The sequence below is a fragment of the Canis aureus genome, chromosome 22, assembly GCF_053574225.1.
Source record: "Canis aureus isolate CA01 chromosome 22, VMU_Caureus_v.1.0, whole genome shotgun sequence".
In the NCBI taxonomy this organism is placed as follows: Eukaryota; Metazoa; Chordata; class Mammalia; order Carnivora; family Canidae; genus Canis; species Canis aureus.
In genome coordinates, this window is record NC_135632.1 from 12,300,089 (window position 1) to 12,323,158 (window position 23,070).

General features: G+C 33.3%; 1 long non-coding RNA gene and 1 pseudogene across 2 annotated transcripts in view; one reads left to right on the top strand and one right to left on the bottom strand.

Moving 5' to 3' along the window:
• Positions 1-23,070, top strand: part of LOC144293763 (uncharacterized) — an 89,560-nt gene that overhangs the window by 53,572 nt on the left and 12,918 nt on the right. The gene's annotated exons all lie outside the window — the stretch shown is intronic.
• The window catches only part of LOC144293762 (small ribosomal subunit protein uS2 pseudogene), a 60,416-nt pseudogene that overhangs the window by 5,378 nt on the left and 31,968 nt on the right, over positions 1-23,070 (bottom strand). The window lies entirely within an intron of this gene.

Consider the following 23,070-nt stretch of genomic DNA (forward strand, 5'->3'; position numbering starts at 1 on the left):
TGTTAGCTGTGGGCTTTTCCATATGGACTTTATTATTTTGAGGTATATTCCCTCTAAACCTACTATCTTGAGAGTTTTTATAATGAATGGATATTTTACTTCTGAAATGCTTTTTCTGTTGAGATGATCATATGATTTTTATCCTTTCTCCTATTAATGTGAAGTGTCATGTTGATTTGCTAATATTGAACCACCCTTACATCCCAGGAGTAAAGCTCACTTGATCATGGTGAAGCTCTTTTTAAAAGTATTATTGGATTTGGTTTGAGGATTCTTGTTTGAGGATTTATACATATATGTTCATGAGAAATACTGGCCTATAGTTTTTTTTTTCTTTTTTTGTAGTGTCTTTGTCTGGTTTTGGTATCAAGATAATGCTGTCCTGATAAAATGAATTCAGAAAATTTCCTTCCTCTTCACTTTTTTGGAATAGTTTGAGAAGAATAGGTATTAATTCTTAAATGTTTGGTGGAATCCACCAGTGAAGCTATCTGGTCCTGGATTTTTGTTTGTTGGGAGTTTTTTGATTATTGGTTCAATTTCATTGTGTAATCAGTCTGTTCAAATATTCTATTTCTTTCTAATTCAGTTTTAGGAAGTTATATATTTCTACAAATATATCCATTTCTTCTAGGCTGTCCAATTTGTTGGCATATAATTTTTCATATATTCTCTTACGATCCTTTGTATTTCTGTGGTGTGGTTGTTATTTATCCTCTTTTGTTCTGGTTTTGTTTATTTGAGTCTTTTTTTTTTTTTTTTCTTCTTTTTCTTCTATAAGTCTGGCTACTGGTTTATCAATTTTGTCGATCTTTTCAAAGAATCAGCTAGCTCCTAGTTACATTGATCTGTTTGGATTTTTATCTATTCATTTTTAATTCTTTTTTGAAGTTATTATTTCCTTTTTTTCCTGCTCTAATCTTTGTATTTTCTTCCTTCTACTAATTTTGGATTTTGTTTGTTCTTCTCTTTTTAGCTCCTTTAGGCAGAGGTTAGATTCTTTCTCTGAGATTTTTCTTTCTTTGCCTTTTTTTTTTTTTTTTTTGCTTCTTGAGGTAGGCATTTATCTCTATGAACTTCCCTCTGAGAATAGCTTTTGCTGCATCCCAAAGATTTTTAGATTATTGTGTTTTCATTTTCATTTGTTTACACCAGAGTTTGTTTATTTTCAAAAGAAAATACTTCAAAACAGGAGTTTCTTCATATTGTAACATGACTGCTTGCTATTGGTACTTTTTTGTCATTTTATTTAGTTTAGTTTATGCGATTATCAATTTAATAAATTTAATACTCTATTTTATAAATAGTATTAGGATAGAAAAATATAAGAATATCATAGAAGCACAATCTATTTTATTCATCTATTTAAAAAATCTCAGTGAAATTAAACTTTCTTTTATTGAGAAACTGAAATATCATAGAGAACAATATTCTTTAAAGTGTGTGAGCTATAAAAACAAGCAAAAGATGGAGGCTGATTCCCTCCTTTTATTTATTTTTTTTTAAAGATTTTATTTATTTATTCATGATAGTCACACAGAGAGAGAGGCAGAGACACAGGCAGAGGGAGAAGCAGGCTCCATGCAGGGAGCCTGATGTGGGATTCGATACCCGGTCTCCAGGATCGCGCCCTGGGCCAAAGGCAGGCGCCAAACCGCTGCGCCACCCAAGGATCCCTGATTCCCTCCTTTTAGCATTTAGTTAGAGTATTTGATTAAATATACCTAAATCATAATGCAATCACACACATCAGAAAGTTTTTCAATTCACAGAAAGTAAAAGCATATACTCCCCCACCTCCCTAAGCCCCGCCACACTACAAGGATATGATGAATATTTTTAAAAACTAAATACAGGGGATTCCTGGGTGGCTCAGTGGTTAGCGGCTGCCTTTGACCTAGGGCGTTATCCTGGGGTCCTGGGATCGAGTCCCACATCTGGCTCCCTGCATGGAGCCTGCTCCTTCCTCTGCCTGTGTCTCTGCCTCTCTTTCTCTCTATCATAAATAAATAAATAAAATATTTTAAAAAACTAAATACATAAATAAAATTTTGGTACTTGAACTGTCTAATGGAGGGGTGTGTATATTTATATAATTATTTTTTTAATATTAATCTTACTGAACTAAATATATTCATTTTACTGATGATAAAGAAGATGATCTTTGAATTTTAAACACTCTCACAGAAACAAAAATGCATTTATTAGTGACATGGTGAATTCAAATGTGGTTGGGAAAGGGAATAACTATATCTATTATCCTCTTGATTTCTTTCTCTTTTTCTCCTGTTTCTTCTCAACTCTTACATATATAAACCCAAAATCCATTCCTAAGCCAAACTGAGAACTTCAACTCCATGTAGTAACTCAAGGAGCATGTCATTTATAAGATTAATAAGCATATACTTAATAAGATAAATGCTATGGTTAAATTGTAAGACACTAAGCTATTACAAATTATTGCAATATTCTCATTAGAAATGCAGAATACAGACATTACAGAGAGTTTATTTGTTCATATAACTAATATAAAAACATTTTTGCTCTAATGACTTTGGAAATAAAAATGTAGGACCACCATAAAAATAGAGAATCTCAGAATAGTTATAGGTTTTTGAGGATACAGTAAAAATTGTTAAGTAAAATGAAGAATTTTTATTTTTAAAAGTCAGACATAAAGAGTTCCCTAATGAAACTTTTCAAAAGGCTTCTTGGAACTCAAATAAATCATTAAAATAGTTTTGGTAACAGCTAACTCTATGGGAATCAGAAACATATGGATTAAAGAAAAACTCCTTGAGGTCAAACTCATTAAAGGTTTTGCTAATGCAAAACATTTGAAAAACAGCAAATAAGCTAGCTGAATCTAAAACAATTCTGATTTTCACTGCATTTAATTATTGAACAAAATGAGCCCACATTTACTCCTTTATAATACCAACTTTTTCTATACAAAACCATATAAAATATCCATTAACTCATTCCAGAAACATTTATTATCTATTTTATGCCATGATTATTTTAAATTTTGAATACACAACAGTGAATTAGACAAAATACCTGCCTCAAGGAGCCTACATTCTAGTAAGAAATGAAATATCATATCAATATAGCATAACTTGTATTATTGTGTGTATTGTTGTTAATATAGTTTAACTCAATAGATCCCTCTGGTCCACTATAAAATAAAAGTCTTTAAAGAGGAAAAAAAAAAAAGAGGCGGGGGTGTAAAAGATCCTGTTGGTACATGCAGTCTACCTAAATGTGACTTACAGTTTCCAATTAAATAATTTTTGACATCTAATAAGTAATCAAATACATTTTTACACTAATTTCTTTGTTAATTTCTGGTACTTCTTGCTCTTAAATTCTTGCACCTTAAAAATGAAGTTCTTTGAACTATTAAACCTTTGTCAGCATTTCTGCTTCAGGCAATGTTTGAGCACTATCAGTGGCTGTAACTGAGCTAGCTAAATGTAGGTTGGGATGTGGAAAGAATGGCTAAGAATGAGAAAAGCCAAGTAATGTTTCAGCTTATTTTAGCCTGTGCAGGTGTTATATTGTTTGATATGTAAGACATTCTCATGCTCACTGGTAAGCATGAAATTCCATTTCAAAGGCAAATTGAACCATTTTTTGAATTAGTACTCTTGAATTTCCCTGTTGAAATTCATTTTAAAAACGGTTGGGAATATATCAACATCCTGGTCATCATTTACAATGTGATTTTTTAAGGTTGACCATTAAAATAGGCATTAAACAAAATCCAAATTAACACACTTTTATTAAAATTCTATGTTACTACAATGTGCCAGGTGCTATACAGAAAACAAAGAAGCTTATCTTTCTTTCCAAAAAACACAAGCTACACAGGAGATAAATGGTACAGAAAGTAGCTGTTCCCCTCATCCTTGATGCCATGACACCTTGTTTCTGTTTATTTGGGAGCACATGTCATAGCAAAATTCAATAGTAGGGAATAAGATAGCATATATTTATACATCAATTCTTCACAATGTGCCAGAAATTAATAAGCATTGAATAAACTCTTTTGAACAGTGAGGAGGAATCCAGGCCCGGAACTAACACAAAATAGAATAATTGAGGAATGCCCTACTAGGAAAACAAACACTGAGGAAAGCAGCCATAGTAAGAGAAAACAATATAATGAGTCAGTAGCAGACATTTTACCAAAAAGCAGACATGAAAATGAACAAGGTACATTTACAAATTAGTAAGGGCTCTGTTCTGGCAGGAACAAAAAGTAGGGAGAGAATCAGGAGGTATTTGGATAAATAAGTATGACTGAATCAATGACAAAATTGCTATCTAATCTGAAGAATTTTGACAAATTCTGGAGAGCAATGTGGCATCATTTAAGGATATGAATGAAGAACTTGAGGAGACTAGCTTTTTTTACTATAATGAATCTTGCTGAAAAGAAGAGGGAGGAGGAGGAAGAGGAAAAATTAGAGATAGCACAATAGTATAAATACAAAGGCTTAACCAGGGAAATCACAACAGTAATGGAAATGGAAGAACAGATATACAAATTAGCTCAAAGTTAGTAATCAAAATATTTGTGACAAATTAATGGTAAATAAAATAATGCAATGGAGATTTTGTTTTTAAGATGGAAGACAAGGGCGTATGGTGGCTCAGTTGGTTAAGCATCTGAATCTTTATTTCAGATCAGGTCATGATCTCAGGGTCCTGAGATTAAGCCCTGCATCAGGTCTGTGCAAGTGCAATCAGCTTGGGATTCTCTCCCTTCCTCCCCCCTTGCCCCTCCCCTAACTTTGTTTCTCCCTCTCTCAAATAAATGAATAAATAAAATCTTTTAAGAAAAGATGGAAGACAAGACACATTGGAAGGTAGAGCTATAATGATGAATCTTGTGAGAACATCCAGTGTTAAAATCTTTTAAGAAAAGATGGAAGACAAGACACATTGGAAGGGAGAGCTATAATGATGAATCTTGTGAGAACATCCATCATCAGGTGATGAATCTTGTGAGAACATCCAGAGTAATGCAAGAAGTAAGGAATTGGATGTTGACTTGAAGTCCTTGGTGTTGAGTGATCACTGAAAACATCAAGGGATCCAGGCTCTGAGATGAAGGTCTTGACTTGGCAGATAATCTAATAAGCCCTAGAGCAGGAATGTTGGATGAGCTCTGGATAATGTCCAAATCAGAAAAATTAGAAAATTAGCTTTACTCTTGATAGTTCAGCTCACAATTTAGAGTGAGACAGAAGTTATTCTCAGGCATTAGTCTTTCATTCTATAAACATCCATTAAGTAATAACTATTTCCAGACTTTATGTAGTCATCAGAAATAACCAATAGAACATGATTTTGGTTCTTGATGAGCTCAAGTTCTACTCAGAGAAAGAGATGCCAAGTACATTAATGGATAAACACTTAAACCTAACTAGAAACATTAGGAGAAACTTTGATGAAGTAGTGATTATTCTTTTCTGGTTTCTGAGAAGAGGAGGCAATCTGATAGGCGAGAGCTGCATCATAGGCTAAAACATGAGGTTATGAGAAGATAATGTTTGAAGAACTACAAATTGCTCACTTATGTATAAACTTCTTCTGCGGTCTGTATAATTAGTTTAGAATATATGCTTATATAAAATGTAACTCTCGGACGCCTGGGTGGCTCAGTGGTTGAACATCTGCCTTTGACTCAGGGCATGATGCCATAGTCCCAGGATCAAGTCCCACATTGGGCTTCCGGCATGGAGCCTGCTTCTCTCTCTGCCTATGTCTCTGCCTCTGTGTGTGTGTGTGTATCTCTCTCATGGATAAATAAATAAAATATTTTAAATAATCAAATAAATAAATAAATAAATAAATAAATAAAATGGAACTCATATTTATTCACTGCAATAGCTATTTTTTAAATTATTTGTAATAACTTTCAAAGGAAAGTGCTATTTTTCATGATCAATATTATTTAGATAAAAATAGTCTCATTAAGCCCCGAATCAGTGGGTTTTGCTAATTTATTCAATAATTTTTAATAAGTAATTTGCCAATGTAAAAATTCATATTCTTTATATAGGGCCAGTAGTATTTATCTGTGTGTGTTTGTGCACATAGATAGTCAGGCCTGGAGGTAGAAAGGTAATGGTTTACCTTTTGGAAAGAATTTACTTGCTGCACAGAACCATTAACTACAGGTGAGCAAAGAGAGTTGCAACAAGCATTCATTCAGTCACCCAATAGCTATTTACTGAATGTGTACTTCCAGGTATAATTAAAAAAAAATTATAAGAGCTCTGAGGACAGGATTTAGAAAAATATAAAAGATAGCAGGGAAATCATGCTTCTGGTTGATGGACTGACTTATATCTGACCCAAAATACTGCCAATGTCAACCTATAAATCAGAAAATAAAACTTTATTTTATTTTTTTAAGATTTATTTATTTATTTATTCATGATAGACATAGAGAGAGAGAGACAGGCAGAGACACAGGAGGAGGGAGAAGCAGGCTCCATGCCGGGAGCCCAACGTGGGACTCCATCCTGGGACTCCAGGATCATGCCCTGGGCCAAAGGCAGGCGCTAAACCGCTGAGCCACCCAGGATCCCCTAAATCAGAAAATAAAACTTTAAAGTCCAATTTAGTCATTCGACATTATCAGAGCAGCCAAGATCTGACAGGCCAATATTTTCTTTATAGATTTGTTTTTTTTTTTTTTAAGAAATAAAAGTGGTCATTCTTACATTTAGAATTCTAGCATATATGATTTCACACATATGTAGAATCCTAAAAACAGACAAACAAACAAACAAAATACCCACCCAAATGAATAAACAAACCAAAAGCAGAATCAGACTTAGAAACATAGAGAACAAACTAATGGCTGCCAGAAGGAGGGGACTGTGAAGATGGGCAAAATGGGTGAGGGGGTTGAAGGTACAGGCTTAAGGTTGAGGAATGAAGATTCAGCATTGGCAGTATGGTCAGTAGAACTATAATAGTGTTGCCTGGTGACAGATGGTAACTATACCTATGGAAAGCATAGCATAACACAAAGAGATGTTGGGTCACTTTCTTATACGCCTGGAACTATTGTAACATCATGCACTAATTATATTCATATTTTTAAAAATGAAAGAAAAGTAATTCATGTAGTATAGGGGTAACAGATAAACTGAGAAAGACCATGTAGGTATTTTTCTAGAAAAAATGGATTAAAGGAAGTCTCTGATAAAATTAAATGATACAGTCTTGGCATTAAATATTTATAAGACATAATATTACTTTCTCATTAATGATCCTAAATCCATTAAGGAATGTCCTCCTGAGGAAAACAAAAAAGATCTTCAGATCTAGAAAAATAATAGTGTGGACAAAAGAATTCCTTATCTATAATTAAGGTTATCATTAGTCCTTTGAAAATAATACACTGAAGAGTGATAACACAATCCATTGTAGAATTTATAAATCATTAAGACAGTAAGCCAAGGGCTTTATTTTGATCTCATTTGATCTCCATATCAGTGACACAAGTAAATGGCAGTGCTAAAGTTTGAACTCAGGTATCTTTGTGTGAATGCCTGATTTTTTTTTACCCCTATACATACTGTAGCATTTAACAAAGTTTATGAATTTAATCTTTTTAAAATAATTGATATTACATATGTGCATGTATGTGTGTGTTTAATCAATTTATGTTGTGCATTTTTACATATCATAAATAGGTAGATATCTGGGTTCTGAAGCTCCTACCTATCACAATGACCACAGAGTGTAGGAAAGGAAAAATGATTTATCCTCTACTCTTTTGAGTTCTTACCCGAAACTCCTTGTAATAAAGATAATTTACAAGAGGAAAACAAATTTGCTATGTAAACCTCATCTACACATGAGGGATGCCTAGGAAAACTGAATAATTCTCAAAGAGAGAGCTTTAGGATTTGGGATTAAATAGCATGTTAATAGGGAAAGAGGAGAAGGAAGGTAGGTCTCCTAGGGGAAAGTAAATCATTTCTAGGAAAGATCAGTGGGCTCTGAGAAGAATAGTTGGGAGGTTATGATAGTTTGTGACAAAGTCTGTCTGGGTGTGATGCCAATTTCTACTTTCCTCCTCGGTGATGAAAGTCAATTTTTCCTGGTTAATGAAACACCCAGGGAGGGAATCTATGACAACTGAGTTCCTTTGGGAAGATGTATCTTTAGGCAGCTAAGAAGAGTTCAGAGAAAGCCTTTCCTAGTATTTGCAGCTTTTAAAGTGCCTACAGCTCAAAATAATCAATATGCCAAAGTGGCAATATTTTGGAGGGGTACATCCTGAACATCTATAATCATAGCTCAGTGTAGAATATTCTGCTACTCTTCAATACCTACAACTCTTCTATAGAGTTAGTTGATGAAAAATACTAATATTCAAATTGTCTAGTCTATAAAGGTTTTCACTTCATAGAAATCTTGCAGATACTTGATTGTAGTTTTCTTTTATATAATTCTTTTAAAATATCTTTTCAGTTCACTTACCCGAGATGAAAAAAAAACAACTTTTTTCATTCATGTTATTTTTATCACTTACATATCTCATAGCCCTTAGTTGCTACTTTAATGGAAAAACTCCCAGTTTTCAAGTAGTTTTCAATTTTTAAAAATGTTCATAGTAATACTCCTTTAGAAAGTGTTTAACTAAAAATCTGAGTAAATCTGTACCCAGTAGAATTGATCCTTATGCCCTGTTCACAGCAAATGTCTTTCTCAAATAGCTTACAAAGGCTTAACAATAATTGCCTTACTTTTCTCAGCTTTACAACATCCCATAAACCTGCCATAGCACTGTACAAAGCTGAATAAACTCAAAGTTGAATGCAATGTGTAAACTGTAAAGGGAACAGAAAAATAATATACAATTACTGAGAGATTTATGGGCATATTTAATATAAGACAGTGAATCTTTGCAGAAAGAACAAAATAGCATTATGAAGTTGGCATTATAGTTTGAACCTCACACACTATTTCTATAGCAGTTAAGATGGCATGAACAAAAGCAGAAGTTTGGTCCAGCATGGGTAATGCAGCTGCAAACATCATAACATCCAGGGCTCCTCTTCTTTATGAGAGAATAATACATTTGTCAGCCAGTTTGCCTCAAGATATTAGAAGGCATAAAGCATATCACAGTGGTATATTTTGTTTTATGACAAATGAAAAAATTGAACAACACTTGAAATATAAAGGTCTTTGGAGAAAGATCCATCTTGTTAAAACCTGTTATTCTTTTCACCTTGAAATTGCAACATGGGCATAGTGAAGTTTGTTTCAGTTATGGTTCATATGATATATTCAGTCTACAAAGAAAACTGCTAGCTAGCATTGATGTAAAAACTGGAATTGTGCCTTTATATGAAATAGTAATATAAAATGACAAATTGTCACAAACTCATGTTAAAACACACCTAGTACAGTGATTTTAGTGATTTGAGGCAGAATATTTATTGACACTCCTGAGAGACAAATCATTTATAACTATGGATAAAACAGACTATGGAGAGATCAGTGATATGAACTCAACAATAAAGCCTATCAAAGAATTAAAACAATAAACAAGCACAAATTGGAGTTAGAAAATAGTATTAATTTAGAGCAATATTTCTCTAACTGCAATGATGGAAATTATCTAAAAGTAAAAATGTTCTACGACTATTTGGGTAGATGCTTAGTTGATTATTAAATACATAGTTTTGTGATAGTTCATTTCTCCACCATCTCCTTCTACATAGTAATAACCTTGCTTCCCATCTACGTGTCCTGCTTGTAGTTTATCTATGAAGTCCCATTCTGTTAATTAGTTCCTACCTGGGCACCTGAGTGGCTCAGTGGTTGAGTATCTGCCTTTGGCTCATGAACCCGGGGTTCTGGGACAGTTCCCCACTAGGCTCCCTGCAGGGAGCCTGCTTCTCCCTCTTTGCCTATGTCTCTGCCTCTCCTCTGTGTGTCTCTCATGAATAAAAAAAATAATTTTAAAAAAATTGCCTACTTTAATGATTGACTCATCTGCTTCTTCTCTTTTCATTATTCATAGAAGTCTTAAAATCTAAATGTGAAGATAAAGGAAATATTGTATATATTTCAGCTAATATTCTTTCTCAAGGTTCTTGAAATGTTAAATGACTTAATTACATTCCATTTAAACTCTTGAAATTGTTATAGCCTATTGGCATTCTGGAATACTCTTTCATGTGGCCTAAGCTTTTCCATGAATTCTATTCACCACCTCATGCCGAGCTCCCATCAGTATTCCCACAGAATCTAACAAAACAGATTGAAAGTAACACAGTTTAAGGAAGGATTCCTTAAACTTCATGAATAATAGCAACTATTTATAAACTTATTAAAAACATGGTTTCATCGTATTTACGTAAAGTACAATTCTATTTAAATGCCTTGGCCTCTCAGTCAGAAAAAAATTCAAATGATACTTAAAGCATATTAATATCCTGGATGTTAGCAACATTTTAGTTAATATAAGGCCATTCATACCCGCCGATCAGTGAGAATTTGAAAAACTGACTATATAACTATATAGAAAATCAAGTCTATTCCTTTCCTTAATACACATATTTAATAATATTTTTGGAAGTCAAATCAATTGCAACCACATATACGTAATGGCTTAAAAATCTAATAGAAATCTATTATGTGTTTGTTAATTCTACCAAAGAATTGTGACTTCATTACTATGCTTGATTTTTTAAAGATTTATTTATTTATTTTAGAGAGAGAGAGAGAGCGAGAGATAGAGAGAGAGAGCGCATGGTAGGGAGGGGTGGAGAGAGAGGGGATCCCAAACCCACTCTGCTTGCACAGAGCCAACATACAGCTTGATCTCACAGTCTCTAAAATCATGACCTGAGCAGAAATCAAGAGCCAGAGGCTTAACGAACTGAGGCACCCAGGTGCTCCTACTATGTTTGCTTTCAAATAAATATTTTGCTGATACAATTTAGAGTAAGTGGAATAATAGTGCATTGTTTTGATAAAAACAACATTACTTCAATTCTTAGTATTTAAAGAAACATATATTGTAAGACGTATTAATTATCTAAAAATTATCACTATATTTAATGACATGCTATAGCAATGTTTAGTTAAGCAAAATTATGTTCTGGAGTATTTTAAAACAGTGAACACTAAAATAACATATTTATGTATTCTGATTTGAGGAAATTTTCTAGGAATTGCAATATTATAAAAGCCTTGTTTTTGTTCTGTTTTGAAATACAAAATGTATTCATTTTGGCTCAGTAGGTTAAGTGCCTGCCTTCAGCCAAGGTCCTGGGATCTAGCCCTGCATCAGGCTCCCTGCTTAGTAGGGAGTCTGCTTCTGCCTCTCCCTTTGTCCTTCTCTGCTGCTCTTGCTCTCTCTCTCAAATAAATAGAATTAAAAAATAATTTTAAAAAATACAAAATGCAGAAACTAACTTTATTAATTATATTAATTAAACTATCTTTCCTACTTTGTACATACTAATTAAAACCTAAATGTTAAATTCCAATAATTTGAAATAAATTGAAATTAAGTCACAGAAAAAATCATACAAAAGAAATATTTGAAAACTAGAATTAGAATGTTTTACATAAATATAGGTTCACTAGATGGACTTAATACTTTTAAAAGGTTTTAATGAGATTACCCAAAAATAGCTAATTACATTATAAGCTAAATGACATTGAGATCCTAAAATTTACATGCCTGCTAAAAATCTACAGATAATTAGTTTTTTAAGCCTGCTCTACAGCAAATTCAAAATATAGGGTGCTCTCCTTCTATCTCTTTAAGAAAAAACACACCACTAAGAAAGAATACTTAAGTAACTTCATTTAATAGTTATTCCAATTATTAAGGTTATCCACAATGACATACACATAGATATTTCCAGAGACTTGAAGTTATAGAAGAAAATCTTTTCTCCACAACGTGTCTTTAAAATAGAAGTGTATTAACTTCCCCCAAATTAACAATGGGTCATCATGCTCAAAATTGTCAGAAAATTCACATAACATTCATCATTTAGTCTGAAAACAATATGTTGAATGGTTATTTTGCATAATTATAATGAATACATTTTTTTCTAGCAAAGCTTATAAATGATGTATTTTTTTGCTCATCTTGAGTCATTAGAGATAAAATTTAAGTTTTATGATACTTTCTTTGAAAAAGGAAACTAACTTTTTCTTCATATAGATATATGTGTTCTATATGCATCTTTACAGAAAAATTTTGGAATATCTATACATTTTACATAACCTTTTGATATTTATGTACAAAATTATGTGTATTTCTACATTTTTAAAGAACGTAATTTGGGTGTAACTAGCAATATCAAGTTATTCAGCTCTGAATTATATGGCAAAGAAAAATGATTCCCCATTAAGCATATCTAAAATGTAGTTTCAGTCTAGAAAATTGGGTTATATTTCTTATTTTTTAGTTTTATTCAATTAGTATTGACTTTAGCCAATATTTAAAATTTGATAATCATATGCACTTATTATTCACTTAACATTTTTTTAATATCTATTATGGAAAGGAAGATGTTAAGTATGAAGAGATAAAAAAGACAATTCTGTTGTCTTGGGGGACCTTGTATAAAAGTTAGGAAAGATAGTAGCAAAAAGTTTCAATGTTTTGAACAAAGTAGAAAGAGGCACACACAACCTGGCATATGAATACTGTTGAAGAATTAGTTCTAACATCAATAGAGAAGTTGTGGCCATCTCAACAACAACAAAATAAATAGAATTAAAGCTTAAGCTTGATCCATGTAAAGACATGAGGTAAAATGTATACTACTGCTGTAGCATAGGATCTGCCACCCAGAAATTAACATAACCAGGTTAGCACCATTGAAATCTCTAAGGCCTCAAAAACAGCAAACACAAAAATATTGTATGGTGAGATGTTCACAATTCAGAGAGTACAAGAATCCCACAAAAATAATAGCTTAGGCAATAATGATTTAGCATGAAGCACCAGAGATCACTGAGGAAAAATCACCATAAAAAATTAACTTGAGGCCATATTACCTCAGAACTATATAGATAACAGAACAATCCCAAATAATTATTTTTAAACATATGTTAAGAAGCATTAAAATATTATAAAAATATAATACAAACAGTATTGAAAGAATAGGGCTGCTTGGAAAAACAAGAAACATTTAAAGTAAATCCAAGTCATAAGAACTCCTGAAAATGGAATTAAGGGCTGTTAAAATAAAGCCTTATAGGCATGATAAATAGCAGGTTACATACAACTAAAGAGAAACTGAATAAACTAGAAAATAGATTAGTAGTTGAATATAGAAAGTAAATTACACAAGATATAAAACAGAGATATAGAGAGACATAAGAGATGGACCCATTCAAGGGAAGACAAAAGAATAGGATGATAAGGTTCAATATATGTAGAAATAGAATTGAGGGTGGGAGAAAAGAGCAAACAAAAGAGCAAAACATAGGAGAGAGAGGCAATTCTCAAAAAATAATGACTCAGGAGATAAGTCTATTTATTGAAATTGAAATTTATTCAATCCAGGAGTACTTAGCTGGAAGAAACAGAGTATGCAGGATAAATAAGAACCAACAGATGTTTTATGTTTTATGGACACCAGGACAAAGAGTCAAAAGAAAAGCCAATTAACTACGAACATATTACAACTAGACTTTCACCAGACTTCTAATAAGCCACAGCAGATGCCTGAACATAAAGAAATGATTTCTACTGAGTACAGAGGGTAAATAGCAAGGTGTAAAATTCTATATCCAGCTTATCCATCAATCAAGAATGAAGGTGAAATAAAATCTTTAGATGAAGATTGAGAAAGTTTATCTCTTAGTCCTTTACCAAAAGAACTTCCAAAAAATGTGCTTCAGAAATTAAGCCAAAAAAGAAAAAATGAAACTCTAAGGTATAGACAGTTATTTAAATATAAACATCTGTTTATTAAACAAACAAACATGTGTTTATTAAAATAAGAGAGGGAGCCTAGGTAGCTCAGTTGGTTAAGCATCCAGCTCTTAATTTTGGCTCAGGGCTTTTGATTTTGGCTCAGGTCATGATCTCACGGCCATGAGATTAAGCTCCACATTAGACTCCCTGTTAAGTGTGGAACCTGCTTAAAATTCTCTCTCTCCCACTCCCTCTGCCCTTTCCCTTCTCATGCTCAGTCACTCTCTCTCTCTCTAAAATAATAAAATAATAATAATAAAACAAGAGAAAGAAAAATAGAGACTAAGATTAGAAAGGATTCAAAAATGGGATGGAATGAAAATTCTAGAAAACAGTAGCACAAAAAAAGGATATTGGAGGCAAAAAAAAAAATTATGACCCTGCATTACACAGCTGGAATTAAATAGCATTACATTTAGACTTATTATATCGAATATGGATGATAAAAACTTTAAAAATACTAGAAAGACAAAAGTAGAATATCAATTTGCTAACTTAATATGAAGAAATGGTAAATTAAAAAACAATTCAGTGTAATTGAAATCAGAAAATAAAAACAACAGACCAATAAGCAAAATGAAGTAAAGATAAATAATGGCAGGCAAACAAGGATGATATTTGTTCAACCAAGAAACCTCTCACTAAAAGAGTGATCCAAAGATTATAGTTTAGGGAATGATGCCGTGACTATTAACTAACATAGATGAGAAGATACTTTCTACATCTTGGGATAATGTATTTTATAGCATGCAAAGTAAGGTCAGTATACTTGCTATCACACAATTTAAAATAACAAAAAAATAAAATAATTTTGAAGGAAGTTTTAAAGTCTAATTTTATGTTATTTTGTGGAACACTTATTAGTGGCTTGCTTGCTGCTACTTAGCCATATTAATTTACTCCAGACATGGACACTAGAATTTCTTCTATTTAATACATGAACAGAAATTTTATAGTAATGAGAAATTCAGTGACTTACAAAGACACAAGATGGTAATTAATGGATCATGGACTCAAACCTAGTTCTTTCAACTCAGAAAAAAAAAAAAAAGGATTTTTATTTTATTTATTTATTTATATTTTATTTTATTTGTTCATTCATGAGACACACACAGAGAGAGAGAGAGAGAGAGAGAGAGAAAGAGGCAGAGACACAGGCAGAGGGAGAAGCAGGCTCCATGCAGGGAGCCTGAGATGGGATTCGATCCCGGGTCTCCAGGATCACGCCCTAGGCTGAAGGCAGCACTAAACTGCTGAGCCACCCAGGCTGCCTACCCCCTCAAAAAAGGATTTTTAAATGGCAAAACATATTAATTAATATGTATATATCAAAGACTTCACAATCATTTGACTTCCAGTTTCACTTTGAATATGTAAAAGCATGGCAGGCATCATTTCCATCTTTATAACAGGAGAGAACTAGGAAAAATATGAAAAGAAATAACTTTTCTTTGACTCATCAGAGACAGGGAGCTTACATTGCAGAGTAAATAGCCACACCAAAGTCTGGAGATACTTACTGGGTTATTAGAGTCACAGGCAAAATCTATTATATGCATACATGGACCAGAAACTGCCAGAGCCATAAATAGTAGGGAAATGTAATTAGTAATTTCAATAAATTGCTAAAGACTGTATATGGACTAACCTTAAAGTGAGAGTCTCCTAGGGGTCACAGTCATAGGGAGGGCCTATACATGCTCATGGGCTTTTATCTCCAGTTTTTCAAGGTAAGGATCTGAGAAAAATTGTTTCCTGGCTCTGGCAAGGAGAGAAGAGTAATCTTTGTGAGATATGACCAGAGCAGTCTTCATATTAAAGTAATAGACTCCAGGGGAAAAGACTGACAAGACTTATATCATGTGTGGCAAAAGGCATTGCCTCCACTCTAGTTCTTTCTAGGTTTTGTGTCTTACTAAGAGAAGAGGGGAAGCTAAACCACTGGGGAATTACTTGTGGAGGTCAAAGCCCAGAGACACAGACCTGTTATAAGATGGATATTTGATCATCAGTTTACAGAACACTTGCCCTCCTCCACACCTTAGCAACAAACCAATAGGGCCCTAAGACATAGAGATTTTACAGGTGAAAGGCTGTGAGATCCAGACTTTCCCTGATGAGGAGTACTTAAGAAAACCCAAAGACAACAGGGGAAACAAAACAAAGACATGAGGGGAACTTGAAGTCCCTGACACATATAATTATAGCCAACATTAAACACAGCCTAACACCTAGCCAGATTAAAAAAATCCTCACTCATTTACTTCATTTCCTATTATTCAATACAGCTCATCCATTTATCAACAACAACCAAAAAATTATAAGATATACCAAAAGCATAATCAAACCTAGCAGCTGGACCAGACTCAGATAACACACAGAAACAGGACTTTAAGTAACTATGATTAACCTGTTAATGGTCTGCAAAAAACATAATGTAGGAATTTATGTAAGCAGAGAGAAGGAACTCTAAGAAATGATTTTAAAAGGAAGTGAGAGGAACCAATACACTGCAAGAGAAATGAAGAATGTCTTCAGGGGTTGATTGGCAGACTAGATACAACACAGGAGGGAATTAGGGAGCATGAAGATAGGTCAATGAAGTAAGGAGAAAAAAAAAAGATGAAAAAGCAAAACGGAAGATCCCAGAATTGTTGGATAATTTCAAAGGATATAACATATGTATAATATGTTGGAATATCAGAAGGGGAGAAAAGAAAGCAAAAAATAATTATAATGATAAAGACTAAGAACTTTCCAAAATTAATGACTGACACCCAACAAGAGAGAACACCACGCAAGATAAATGCCAAACGAACTACATCTAGGCATATCATATTCAAACTGCAGGAAATCTTAGACAAAAAGAAAATCTTGAGACAATCTGGGTGTGGGACAGCATCTCACCTAGAGAGGAAAAATTGAATTATAGAACACTTCTCAGCAGAAACCATGCACACAAGAAGAGGGTGGTATAAAATTTTTAAGATGTTGAAAGAAAATTGAATAAATAAATAAATAAATAAATAAATAAATAAATAAATAAATAAATAACAATACCAACTATAGCTGGTGAAATTATACTTCAAAAGTCAGACAAACAAAACTGATCGAATTTGTTGCCAGGAAACATCCCTGCAAGAAATGTTAAAGAAGTTTTTCAAATAGAAGGAAATGATATAGGTAAAAAACTTAGATCTACATTAAGGAAGAAAGAATGTTGGAGAAGGAATAATAAAGTAAAATAAAATATTATATTTTTTAAGATCCTTAATAAATTTAGAAAATAAGAGTTTAAAACAATAAAAGTAACCATGGATTGGGTGATATAATATAGAAATAGGTGAAATTAATGAGAGCAAAGTCATAAGGGGCAAGAGGAAAGAATTGGGAATACACAGATATAAAGTATCTTCATTGACCATGAAATAGGATAGTGTTATTTGAAAGAAGACTTATTATATAGAAATGTATACTATAATGTCTAGGGCAACTAATAACTTTTTAAAAAATTATAATTGATACACTAAAGGATGGCATAAAATAGAATCAGATAAAATGCTCAGTTAAAATCATAAAAGGCAGAAAAATGAGAGAGAAAATAAACAAAGAGAAAATCCAACAAATAGAAAATAGTTACAAGAGGGTGGATGTTATTCTAACCATCTCAAAACAGTTTAAATGTGACGAGTTAGGGACGCCTGGGTGGCTCAGAGGTTGAGCATCTGCCTTTGGCTCAGGGCATGATCCCGGGGTCCTGGGATCAAGTCCCACATCAGGCTCCCCACAGGGAGCCTGCTTCTCCCTCTGCCTATGTCTCTGCCACTCTCTTTGTGTCTCTCATGAATATTTTTTTTTAATGTGAAGAGCTAAAGATACCAATTAAAACATGGAATTAATAAAGTGAAAAAAAGATGTGACTACATATTTTTATATGAAATCCATTTAAAAGATGGCTTAAAAATAAAGGGATGGAGAATAGGAGAACTATATTCCATGTTAGAATTAATCAAAAGTGCTATTGATTTCGGAAAAAGAGATATTTGAATGGGCGAGATTATCAGGGACAAAGAGGGCATTACATTATGATAAAGGGTCAATTCTTGAAGAGCACCTAAAGTTCCTATACATGTATAAACCTAATGACAGAGCAGAAAAACATGAGGCAAACACTAAGACTTAGAAATCGAAAACTTCACTATTGTATATGGAGAAACTGGGCAGATCTAAGAGGAACAAAATCGGTAAGAACATAGTTGAATTGAACAGCACTATCAATCAACTGGATGTAATTGTTATATATAGAATATTTCATCCAACAACAGCAAATTGCACATTTTCCTCAAGCTCACACAGAACACTCACCAAGAAAGATTAATTCTAACTTGTAAAATACACCTTAAATTTAACAGACTAGAAATCAAACATAGTATGTTCTCAAACCAAAGATAAATTTAACTGGAAAGAAATAACAAAAGAGATAGCAGGAAAATCTTTAGATATTTGGAAATTAAACAACACAGTTTGAATTCATGAAGAAATTTCAAGAAAAATTGAAAATTCTTTCGAACTAACTGAAAATAAAAACACAATTTATCAAATTCAGATCCAGCAGAAGTAGAGCTTAGAAGTAAATTTATAGTATTAAATACATATATTAGAAAAAAAACTATCTAAAATTGATAACCTAAGCTTTCATCTTAAAAAGCTAGGAAAATAAGAGTAATTCATGTTCATTACAAGCATGAGAAAATAAACAACAAAAATGAGAACACAACTTAATAAAAGTGAAGGGGCTTCTTGGGGGCTCGGTCAGTTAAGAGTCTTACTCTTAATTTGGCTCAGACCATGATCTCAGGTTGGGGACAGACCTCCACCATGAGCTCCATAATAAGTGGGGAGTCTGCTTGAGATTCTCTCTCCCTCTCCCATACCCCTACTTGCATGTACTTGCTCACTCTCTCTCACTCTCTCTTAATTTCTTGAAAACAAAGAAATTCAAAAACTTAAAAATAAATACATAAATTTTAAAAAGTGAAAACAGGAAAACAATAGAGAAAATTAACAAAATCAAAAGCTGATAGTTTGAATAGATCAATAAAATTGATAAATTTCTAGCCTAACACACCAAGGAAAGAAAAAGAAACACAAATTATCATAATATTAACGAAAAAAGTCTTTATTACTGGTTACCTTAAAAGAATAATAAAGGGATACTTAGGATGAGCTCAATGTCCTCATATGTGATAACTCAGGTAATGTGGATCTATTCCTTTCTCAAAAGACAAAAACTACCAAAACACACAAAAGGAGAAGTAGATAGTATGAATAGTCCAGTACCCATTAACAAAACTGTTCATTAATGAATGACCATCCAGGAGAGTAGAAGGAAGAAAAGAAGGAAAATAAGAAGGAGGGAGGAGGAGGAAGAGAAGAGGGAGGGAAGGAGAAAATAAGAAAGGAAGTTGGAAAGAAAGAACGAATGAAGGAGAGGGAGAGAAAGAGGAGAAAGGAAGAGCAGGAGGAGAAAGAGAAAGGAAAAAGGAAGGGAAAGAGAGACAATGGAGGGGTAGAAGAGAGAGAGAGAAAGATACAGAAAGAACCAAAGAAAGAAAAATAAAGAAAAAGGAGAAAAGCAGGAAGGAAGAGAGTGAAGACAGACAGAAAGAAAGGGTTTATTGATTGAAAAGGAAGAAATAAAACTGTTTTCCTTTCCAGCTGATATAATTAACTATGTAAAAGTTCCAAAGATGCTATAAGCAAACTCCTGGAATCAATAAGCAAATATAGCAAGTCTGCAGCATATTTAAGATCAATATATAAAAGTTAATTGTTTTCCTATAAACCAAAAATGAAAAAGTAAAATTTAAAAAAAAATTAAATACGTGGGGCACCTGGGTGGCTCAGTGGTTGAACGTCTGCCTTTGGCTCAGGTCATGATCCCGGGATCCTGGGATCAGGTCCCACATCAGGCTCCCCACAGGGAGCCTGCTTCTCCCTCTGCCTGTGTCTCTGCCTCTCTCCCTCTGTGTCTCTCATGAATAAAATCATTAAAAAATTAAATATCGTTTACAGTACACCCAAAATGAAATACCTAGGCATAAAGGAAATACAATATATACAAAATTTATATGTAGAAAACTACAAATTAGAGATGAAAAAAATCAGAGATCTACATGGACCAATACATGATGTTCATGGATTAGAAAACTCAATATTGTTAACAATTCTTCTCAAGTGATCCATAAATTCAAAGCAAGTCCAATCAAAATGTCAGAAAATTATTTTTATAAATATGTGTAAACTGATCTAAACTTCATATAGACAAAAGACCCCAAATAATCAGTGCAATATTGAAACACAGTAAGAACTCAAAGGATCATGATATTGGCAAAAGAACAGACATATAGGGGATCCCTGGGTGGCCCAGCGGTTCGGCGCCTGCCTTTGGCCCAGGGCGCGATCCCTGGAGACCCGGGATCGAATCCCACATCGGGCTCCTGGTGCATGGAGCCTGCTTCTCTCTCTGCCTCTCTCTCTTTCTCTCTGTGACTATCATGAATAAATAAATTTAAAAAAAAAGTAAAAGAACAGACATACAAATCAAGAGAATTAGATAGCTCAGGAACGGATTTACATAAACCTAAACAACTGACTTTTTACAAAGGCAATTTGATGAGGGAAAGATAATTTTCTAAATAAATGAATACCCATATGCAAAAAAAAAAAGGCATCTCAACACCTTACGCCATGTACAAAAATGGACTTAAAATGGATCAAAGACCTAAATATAAAATTCAAAACAATAAAACTTCCCATAGAAAATCTGTGTGACCTTGGATTTGGCAATGAGTTTTTATATATATTATTTATAGAATGATACATAACAGAAAAATTGATAGTTTGGACTTTTTAAGATTAAAAACTTCAGTTTTGTGAAAGAATGAAAATATAAGCCATAGACTGAAGAACATGATTACAAATGAGATATCTAATAAAGGATTTAGACCCCAAATATACAGAGAACACTTAAACCAAATGATAAGAAATCACCAAATTTTAAACTGATCTGAACAGATAACATACCAAAGATATACAGATGGTAAAGGAGCATATGAAAATATGTTCAACATCATTTGTCATTTAGAAATGCAAATTAAAACAAGATACCAATTAGAATGACTAAAATCCAAAGAACTCCCAACATTAATTTATGGTCAGGACTCAGAATACAAGGGGCTGTCATTCATTGTTTCTGGGAATGCAAAATAGTACAGCTGATTTGGATAAGTTTTTGCAATTTCTTATAAAGCTAAACATAATCTTATCATAAGATTGAATAATCATGCTGCTAGGTGTTTACCCAACTGATTTGAAAACTTATGTCCATGCAAGACTTGAAATTTTTAACTTTATTCACAATCACCAAAGTCTGTAGTATCGTCACAATTTTTCTGTGCATCTAAACTATTCTAAAATTAGAGGCTTGTTAAAAAGTAATGCCAGTCAATATTCTAAAGCTAAATCAAGAATAAACTTGAGCAGGAAAGATATATTACTTGCACTTAATGTATTTGTGAGAGCGCTGAGGAAATAAAAAGTGATTTACTTAAAGTGCTATAAAACCTCAATGGCCTCGATGACAGAAGAACTTAATCTAGTTCATTGTATTGCCAATTTTTATTTTTCAGAATCCTCCACGTTACAAAGAGTAAGCCTCAAGCTTGAGTGGTCTAAAGTCTTCTGATATTCTGGGGCCACCTTTCCTAAAATATTCACGTAAAATAGTTGCATATTCAATTTCCTGAGCCATGAGAAGCCTAGAGAAACCTGTTTATTTTCAAGGGACTTTAAAAAAGGACCTGTCTTCAGATTCAGCTCTTGTTTTTTCAGCCTCCACTGAACTGCCATCTACTTGCTCTAACAATCTACCTTCTCCAGCTTCCATCCTTTTCTGTTCCCATTCCACTCCATATTGGACACAACTCCTTTTACTTAATTTCAGCCAAAGCAAGATTAGCATAATTTTTCCCTATACCATATCGCAGAAACAAAAAGCAATTTCAATTTCAGTCGGTAGTTGCCATCTACCATTTGCTGTGGATTTCTTAGAAACCAACATCATCTTCTCAGGCCATAATGATTAGGTCACAAGGCCTCTCTCCTTTACACTTCTGTTCCACCTCTCACCCTTCACAGCAGGGTGAGAGGTGGAAATCTCGAAATTCTACTTTTATTATTCAGAAGAACTCACTGATCCTTTTTGCTTTGGCCTCTATTTCAGAATACTCCAAAAGAAGGAGACTTTTACTTTTTATGCCCAAATACATTTATCAAGATTGTTTTCAAAATGAAAACTCCTTTATTTGGACATGATCCATGCCACTGCAATAGTTTTAAAAAATCAGAAAAATATAAATACAATTACTGTAAGTATAAAAATAGTCCACCCATCTTAAAACTGGACACCTGAGTTACCAAAACTGACAGTATTTGTGTACACTAAATTTCAATCTATATACACTTATAATTATTGTCTCTGCCTTAGATCAACTTCCTGGATTTGTATCCCAAAACTAACATGGTCTAACAAGCAAAAAGAACATTTATTGAAAGCATAGTGGGGTTGTTTAAAAACTGAACAAAAGTGATAAATGAATCCTTAGAAACTAGGCAAATTTGGCAAATTTGGGAGGTAAAAATAGTGGGAATTAGGGACCTTCACTCAGGGGCACTGCTATGAGGTAAGTAGGCCTGCCTGCACCTCAAATTTTATGTCTCTGTGCAAATGTCACCCTCTGTTGAGATTTCTTTGAGTCTAGCTTGGGACAGTAATATTAAAAAGTTTAGTTTTCAATCCTATTCACAGACTATGGGGATGAAAGGCAGAGGTTAGAATCATTGACGTGGCCACAGAAGAAATCTCTGACAGTGACGGGCTCACTCCAATTTGGGTCTACTCTTCATTGAAATAATAGTGATGATATGAGTATCAATATTTTCACATATTCTCAGATAACATATGAAATACACTCTGTTGATATAAGGGAAGAAATACATTTTACTGCAACAAG